The sequence below is a fragment of the Vidua chalybeata genome, chromosome 4 (genome assembly GCF_026979565.1).
Source record: "Vidua chalybeata isolate OUT-0048 chromosome 4, bVidCha1 merged haplotype, whole genome shotgun sequence".
Lineage (NCBI taxonomy): Eukaryota > Metazoa > Chordata > Aves > Passeriformes > Viduidae > Vidua > Vidua chalybeata.
Window position 1 is genome coordinate 41,659,342 of NC_071533.1, and position 7,652 is coordinate 41,666,993.

The following is a 7,652-nucleotide window of genomic DNA, read 5'->3' on the forward strand; positions in this document are numbered from 1 at the left end:
TGTAGGGATGACAAGCAGCTTTTTGACAGATTTTGTAGCTTCAGCATACTGTATATCAGTAATATATGAATGGATATTATATTACCAAATTCATTAGTTAAGGTCAACATTTATGCTTGTCAAGTAGTAAAAATTCAGGTTGAAATTATAGCATTTTATATAAGCTACGATAACATCATCCTTCATGGATTTTCAGGGATACAGTGTAACAGAGAGACTTGGAATTCAGTACATGTGCAAAAATATTTTTAATAGATTGACGTATTGTCTGCAAAATGATAATTCAGGTCAACATTGGTATGTGCAATAAAAAAGGTGAATATAATTGGTTTCATGCTTAGATTTTCACATAATTTATTTTTATTTGAATGAGAAAAACAAGGCTTTTTTCAACATTTTAATAGTATGTTCAACAAATAAAAAAAGTCAGTAAGTCTCTCAGAGTTATTACTATGATATAAGGGTTTCATATAGTGAAACCCTTATATCATAGTAATAATAGTTAATTATATATATATATATATATATATATATATATATATATAATTTAGCTGGAAATTAGAGTTGCACTGGTAATTTTCCTCAGCTTGTGAATTTAAAATATGTCCTTCAGGATATCAAATGCATTTGGACATATAAAGAAGCACACTGGTTTCCAGACATGTTTTAGATAACAGCAGTATGAAACTACACTTCTGAGACATAAGTTACCTTCTTTGCAGTCCCCCATTTGTTAAAGCTCATATGAAAACTCTTTTCCTTGTCTGTTCTTTTGGTGATATTCTGGAACCAAAATGTCTTCATATAAAAAAACTGCTAGCATTCCTTCACTTCCAAAACTCTCAAGACCTATGTTATATATATATCTGATGATGACTAATTATATACACTAATTTGGCATATATAATAGCATATTAAAAGTCAAATGAAAACATTCTGCAGCACAGACTCTCTAAAGTCTTTGAACATGTTCAAACATACATTTTACAATTCTTTCTGCATACTTCAACTGCTTAAAAGTTGACCTTACAGAAAGCCTTTGGGGTAAAATATGTGAATGTTAATAATCCCCTAAACACTTATTTACATTATAAACTCCTAAAGCTTCAAAGGAACTGTCACAGGCTCCTCTCCCAAACATTTCAGTCCCATGTCCATTCATCATTTGCTTTTATCATGCAAATTCTCAGAGAGAAAGAAGATTCCAGTCTGAATGAGACATTGGCACTTAGAACAAATATGTGTTTTGGTTTTTTCCCCCAGTGAGTGAGTAATGTTCTTTAATTTCAGCCTTTCTTAAGATAATTTCAATCACAATCTTACAGATTCTGGTTATAAAAGCCATGGATTTTGTGTGAGTTGTGCAAAGTTAACATGTTCAATACAAGCATGACAGAGCCTGGCCAGGGACACAATTCAGGAGGGAACTTCAGGGTTGCTTTGCACAAGACCAGTAGGCATAGTCTCTTCAATGAAAAGTTTACAATCCAATTTAAATCACAAAACTATAGGTGAGTATAACAGATTGAAGGAGAAAAGTGGTGATGAAATCATGTTTAGAGCTGTTTGTAAGAATATTTTTCAGAATATTTCAGAATTTTTTCAGAATATTTTAAAACTGTTTGTCAGAATATTTTTCATTGCAAAGTGTTGTTCCAATCACAATGTTAGTGTATGTAAGATTTTGCAGTCTTAAATGAAATTTGAGTTGCAGGTATTTTCTAAATTAAACTTCTCATAAAAAGCTCAAGTAGATTTTTTATTCTATATTATGATTTATTTTGGGGTTTTTTTTCATATTTTTACATTCTTTAGTATATTTGTTTTATTCTATATTTTATGAGTTTAGTAATAATAATAGATAGTATTTAGTACCACTCCTAAATAGTATAATAAATAGCTTTAAAGTGTAACTGGCTTTTATGTAATCCTCTACATCTTCAATTGAAATATCTATTTTTCTAGATTAACTTATATTCGGTTTATGGCATGTCAGATTGTTTCATAAGAGCACAAACAGGAGTTCTGCTCTAGAAAATAACATCTTCAGGTACCGATTGGAGGCATGGCTGTTTGATGGCTGTTTATGTACCAGTCTAGAATATTTTTGCAGGATATTAGAAATTATGTCATGTTCACAACAGCTTTTCTGAACCTACATTGTTAAAAATTTGGTCTCAAACATAAAAGGTTCAAAGCTGTGGCAAAAGCACACACAAATTCTACTTATCTTTCTCTACAGATGTACAGATCCTTGAAAATCCTTGCTGTTCAGGTATGAGCTTCCTTTCAGAAACCTTTAATAGAAAATAAATAAGAGAGAGAAAAAATTCTAAGGGAAGAACTTTGCCATATGTTCTCTCCTTGTAGCTCCATTTTTCTCTGATTGTCACACAGAAGAAGGTAATGTTTTATTGTTTTATTTCTGTATCTTAGAAGAAAAAAAATGCAATTAAAACCTCTTTCAGCTTATCAGAAAGTAGAAAATTAAGCAAAATTTAAAACATTGCTTTACTTAGCTATATCATGCACTGCATAAGATATTGTGATGTTTTATAGAAATCTCACAGAAACAGACAACAGTCATATTAAAAGAAATAAAAACAAACATACTTGGTTTTACATTCTTCTAATTCACAAAAGATTTTCAATCAATGACATAAATCATGCAGCATATCTAGAAAATAAAAAACACTTTTAAAGGAAGTGGTTTAAAGTTAAACTCATCACATATAGTAAATTTAGCATTATAGGTTAAAAATAGAGATAAATAAATCAACCTATTCTGACTTCCTCTGAGCTGCAAGTTCCTTACAAGCATCTAGTTACAAAACTCAGTATTTGGAACATTCTTTGAAGTGTAGGTGGTGTGTGTGAGCACCTAGATGTGAATTGTAATCTCTGCAGGAAACTCATTGCAGCAGTTTAGCATAATTTTTCTAAAATTCCAGCTTGTGAGAAAATAGTATAGCTATTTTAAATAGCTTTTTTTTTAGAAAATATCTAAAAGAATACTTTGATTTAGAACATGTTTGCTAGGAATAAAAGGTTGATCCACTTTCAACTAATTTAGAAAAAACATTACAGCTTGTGATATCAGCAGTATCATTTCAGTGTTACCACTTTTTATGATTTCTGTACTCTATACTGGGGAATAACATTTAGTGTACTTTCAAATTTGTTTTATCATCTTGTATTCAGTGATTGCTGAGACAGAATTCTAAGTTTTTCAATTTTTTTATGGTCTAAACTTATGTTACTTTCAATTGCTAGAATACTCCACTGAAGGGAGTGATAGAAAAGATGAAATAGCTCTCTGAAAATGAAAATTGGAAAAAAAAGTGAAGAGGTCTAAAAGGGTGAGCTTATAAGAGCAAACAACTCTGAACTACAAACATTTTTGAATAAAGAGATCTGCAGAAGAGTAGTGTGCATGCTGAAGTCCAATATCAAAGAAAAGTGTTGTCCTTCTGAGCACATTCAGTGCCTGACTTTGCCTGACTACCAGATGAAAAGAGAAATGGGCAGTTTTATAATGTGCAAATAAAGCTGCATTGCAGCTTTGAACTTACTGACCATTGTGCTTATTGTCAGTACTCATTGATTAATGAGTACACTACTCATTGATTAATGAGGTTTGTTGGAAAATATTCAGTTAGTTACAAATAATTTGTGGAAGGAAATTATCAAGTTCTTCTGTATCTCTCTGTTCTCCATTTATTTAGTCATTTATTTAGATGCCTCTTAATTTAGCCTTAGCTCTCAAAACTATTGCCACAATCATTCTAAGTTTTCTTTCCTGGGTAGTACGTATCATTCATCAGATTTCAGATATGGTGTGTCCTACTGACAATTGTTCTTATATTTGAAAGTATTTTGAGGTCAATGAACCATATCATGTTCATGATTGGCAGATTAATAATTTCAGTCACTTTATACAAAAATGAGAAATACTAGTTCTGAACATTTTAATTTGTTTGTCTCTCTTGCAGAATATATTTCCCCAGCAAATTAATTTGTAATGTTTGTTTTTATTTTAGGCACTAGAACTAAAGATGTGAAAGGAGATCTCATGTGAAGAATTCAAATAAAATTCTCCTTTCCAATCAGAGCTCCAACTGTGCAGTTAGTAGGGCAGCAGACAGAACAGTGACAGTAGACAATATAACAAGTGGAATTAAAAAGAGACCTAATATCAGGAGTACCCTTCTACAGCACCAGGACTACAAGTTAGAGTAAAGGGGATACTGCAGTACCTCTAAACATTAGAATGTGATGCTGGACTTAGAAGGTAGATCCCTTCCCAATTGCTTTATGTCACCTTTTTCCTCATGAAATTCGAAGAATGTTTGTTTAAGGGTCATGCAGACCTGGACTGTCACCAGAAGCTGACTCTCCACCTGTTTGCTGTACTATCCCTTAAGGGAGTAAACATTTTTTTCAGCCAGACTTCTCCAATCTGAGAACTGATTCAGTTATCACATTCACATAATGGAATCAAGAAGAGAAAATAAATTGAAAAATTTAAAAAATCTCATATGCTTTAGCCTGAAAAATATTGGAAATTCCTGATAAAATAAGTTTTATGCTGCAGTGGGTGAAAAAATGTTAGAACACCTCTTCAGAAAGTTAACACATGCAAGAAGTTTCTGTCTTCATACCCTGTAATTTAAAAATTATTTCCACTGCACTTGGAATTGAAGTAATGGTACTTGAATTGAGTGTGGGCAAACTAACTGGAAAAAACATTGACACTTAGAGGAAAACTGCATACAACCTTGTCAGCAGTGTGGCACGATATCAAATTTTGACTCTTATAGGTTGACTATATAGAACAGTAATTGTTAAACAGTTCCACAATGTTTGATAACTTTGTCTACCCTATTTAACTTATTTTGAATCAATATAATTATATAGCAGCTATTGAAAAGGAAGTTTATCACGGTATTTATAATTTTTCTCTTCCTCCAAGACATTCTTGATTGGATTTATAATAACTAGATAAATTTAATTTTCAAGTGAAGTTATTATAAAAGAGTAATTAATAACTGATAAATATTCCTGCTACTGTTTCTGGACTTTTAACACTTGAAGTACCCACAATATCTGAGGCTCTGTTTTGCAAAGCTTTAGCTAACAATTAACTTTCAGAATTAATTAGCCCACTATTTTAGATAAACTCTTAAAGCTTCACAGTAAAATACATCTGGCTTTCCATACTCCTAGGTACAGACAGCTTCAATTAATGCAATACTACCTATGACTCCCAAAATTTTGCTGCCCTGCTTCCTGGTTCATTTCTTAGTTACATCTTTACTGCTCTTATGAACATGGATCCTTGAATTACACCTCAAGTTGTCAAAGCTGAGCAGTTTAGTTTAGCCAAGCTATCTGTAGCTGTTCAGCATAAACATGAATTTCCCTGCCAAGGCAAATCGCTGTTTCTCTCAAGCGCAGAGAATGTCCTGGCTGACAAGCCAGATTAGAGAAAAACACATATGGGGTATGGTCCTCAGGCCTGACCTCTCAAGTCAGACCAAACTAAAATAGCCATAGGTGTGGTGTTGCATTCTTTTCCCCGGTCCCAGGCAGCTCGGGAGCCCAGCTAAAGGCGCTGCTTCTCGGCCAGACCGGGGTGCCGCATGGCCCAGGCGCTGTGGTGTTCAGCACACCAGTGTGGGGCTGGCCGCACTCTGTAACCGGCGCTGGGATGAGGCAAAGAGGCGAAGGAGGCACACCTTGTCCTGCGTGGCTGGAGAGGGTTTATTGCCGCGTGGTGCTGCTATGGAGAGCAGCGTCTGCCCCCAGCGCGGCATGGACAAGATGGCCCCGAACAAAGGAATGCATGGGGATTTTAGAGGGGGCGGGCAGACATGGGTGGAAGCCCCCCTCGCCCAATGGGGACAGGCAACGGGGGAGTGATGTCGACTGCGGCAACCAATGGGAACACGACAGGGGTGTGTACAGGGTTCCAGGATGAATGGGAATGCAGGGATGGGGTAACAGACACAGAACTCTCAGGAGTGGACAGGGGGGGTGGTTACAGGAGTGACATGGGGATGCTCCAATGGTAAGTGACTCGGAGTGGACCATAGTGCAGGGGAAATGGGGGTACATAGGGGAACTCAGAACCGGCTAACTAACATTTATCAGAACCCGTAACTAAAACCCAGCCCGGGATGCAACACATAGGGATGCAGAAAAAATATAACTGAATAGAAAAATACCAGATGAGTAGAATCTTTTCTTGATTTTTTTTTATACTCACTATGTGAGAAAACTCTTAAAAGTTGCTTACATGTTTTAATTGTTTATTTTGACTCTTCAACCTCTGATCTTTGCAGTGCTGCCTAGAATCAAAAGACAAAAGCTTTCCAAACAATATTGGGTGGTAAGCTAAAAAGCAATTCTTTAATGAAAGATTTTAGATGCGCAAATAGAGCTATGCACACACATGATACAGGATTTCTACAGTTTTTATAAGGTAAATTAATTTGTATATCTAGCAGGTACATCCAATGAGAGATCAGTTGCCCCAGCAACACACCCTTGGGTCAGCCTTTTGGAGCTAGTCCAAGGGGTTCTTTGTCCTATATCTTGTTATGTCTTTCAAATTCTGATGAAAAAACAAGGTGTCTTTGTTAGAAATTCTCTTCTTGGGAATAAGACTAAGCAGAAAGTGTTAGAAAAGGTTAGCTTATTGTTCTAAAATGTGAGAAAGCACAGGAAAGGTACTAGAAACTATACAACTGTATATTAAAAATCTACAAAGCTACAAATATATGAAAAAGCTAAAAATCTAGGTATCAACAGAGATGAAAAAAATAAAAATCATGTAAAATGGAACATATTGAGAAAACTTTAACAAATGTTATGCATGAATAGTTAATAACTATGGATGCCTTTTTTGCTTCAGACTGGTGCATCTATCCTCTACAGTAAAGTGTTGAAGGTGTTCTGCTATGGAACAGAGTTTTCCATCTCTAAAACTGATATAATCAGACTTTCAGATAAAAAACCTCAGTAGTTGTAAGTATCTGCTGAAAGAGCTTGTACATCCCTCTTTGATTCATTATTTATAAGGGTATTTTCAAGGCGCTAACATTACTGGCTCAAGAGACTTTAATAATATACCACATTTATTTTCAAAATCAAGTTATGTTCTTACCTAGAAATCATTCTTCTGCTCTCTCTGTAATGGAAATTTATAAGATTCTGGAAGAACAACTCAAAACACCATAGTGGGATTGGAGAATGAGGAATTAATATGTCAAACTTTGGTGGACAGGGGAAGAGATTGGAGAATGTCTTTCTCATCATGGACCTATTGCAAACTAACAAAACTTAAAAGACACAAACAATAGTTACAGGCTTTTCAAAAATACACTGTGATCTAGTAGTCTGATGAAAAGACAAAGAAAAGCAGATTTGCACAACAGTATTTTGGACTGATTTTGGCAAATATGCATTCATCACAACTTCAGATGAAGACACTGAATACCTACAGAAAAGAAGGGAGTTACCAATTTTTATGGGGAAAAATGTAGATATTATAGGGCTTCTTAGCCTGGAACAGAAAGGCATAACGAGAATCAATGCTGAAGTGAGAAAAATTAAAATTAGAAGTAAAGCACAATACATTTTAATAGTGT

At 34.6% G+C, this 7,652-nt stretch overlaps 1 long non-coding RNA gene across 1 annotated transcript; it reads left to right on the forward strand.

Moving 5' to 3' along the window:
* The first annotated feature begins 6,028 nt into the window (after nucleotides 1-6,028).
* On the forward strand, nucleotides 6,029-6,999 carry LOC128786618 (uncharacterized). The gene is made up of 3 exons (XR_008430371.1): nucleotides 6,029-6,070; nucleotides 6,345-6,484; nucleotides 6,917-6,999. It is a non-coding gene; the product is annotated as an uncharacterized LOC128786618 (long non-coding RNA).
* The last annotated feature ends 653 nt before the right edge of the window (nucleotides 7,000-7,652 follow it).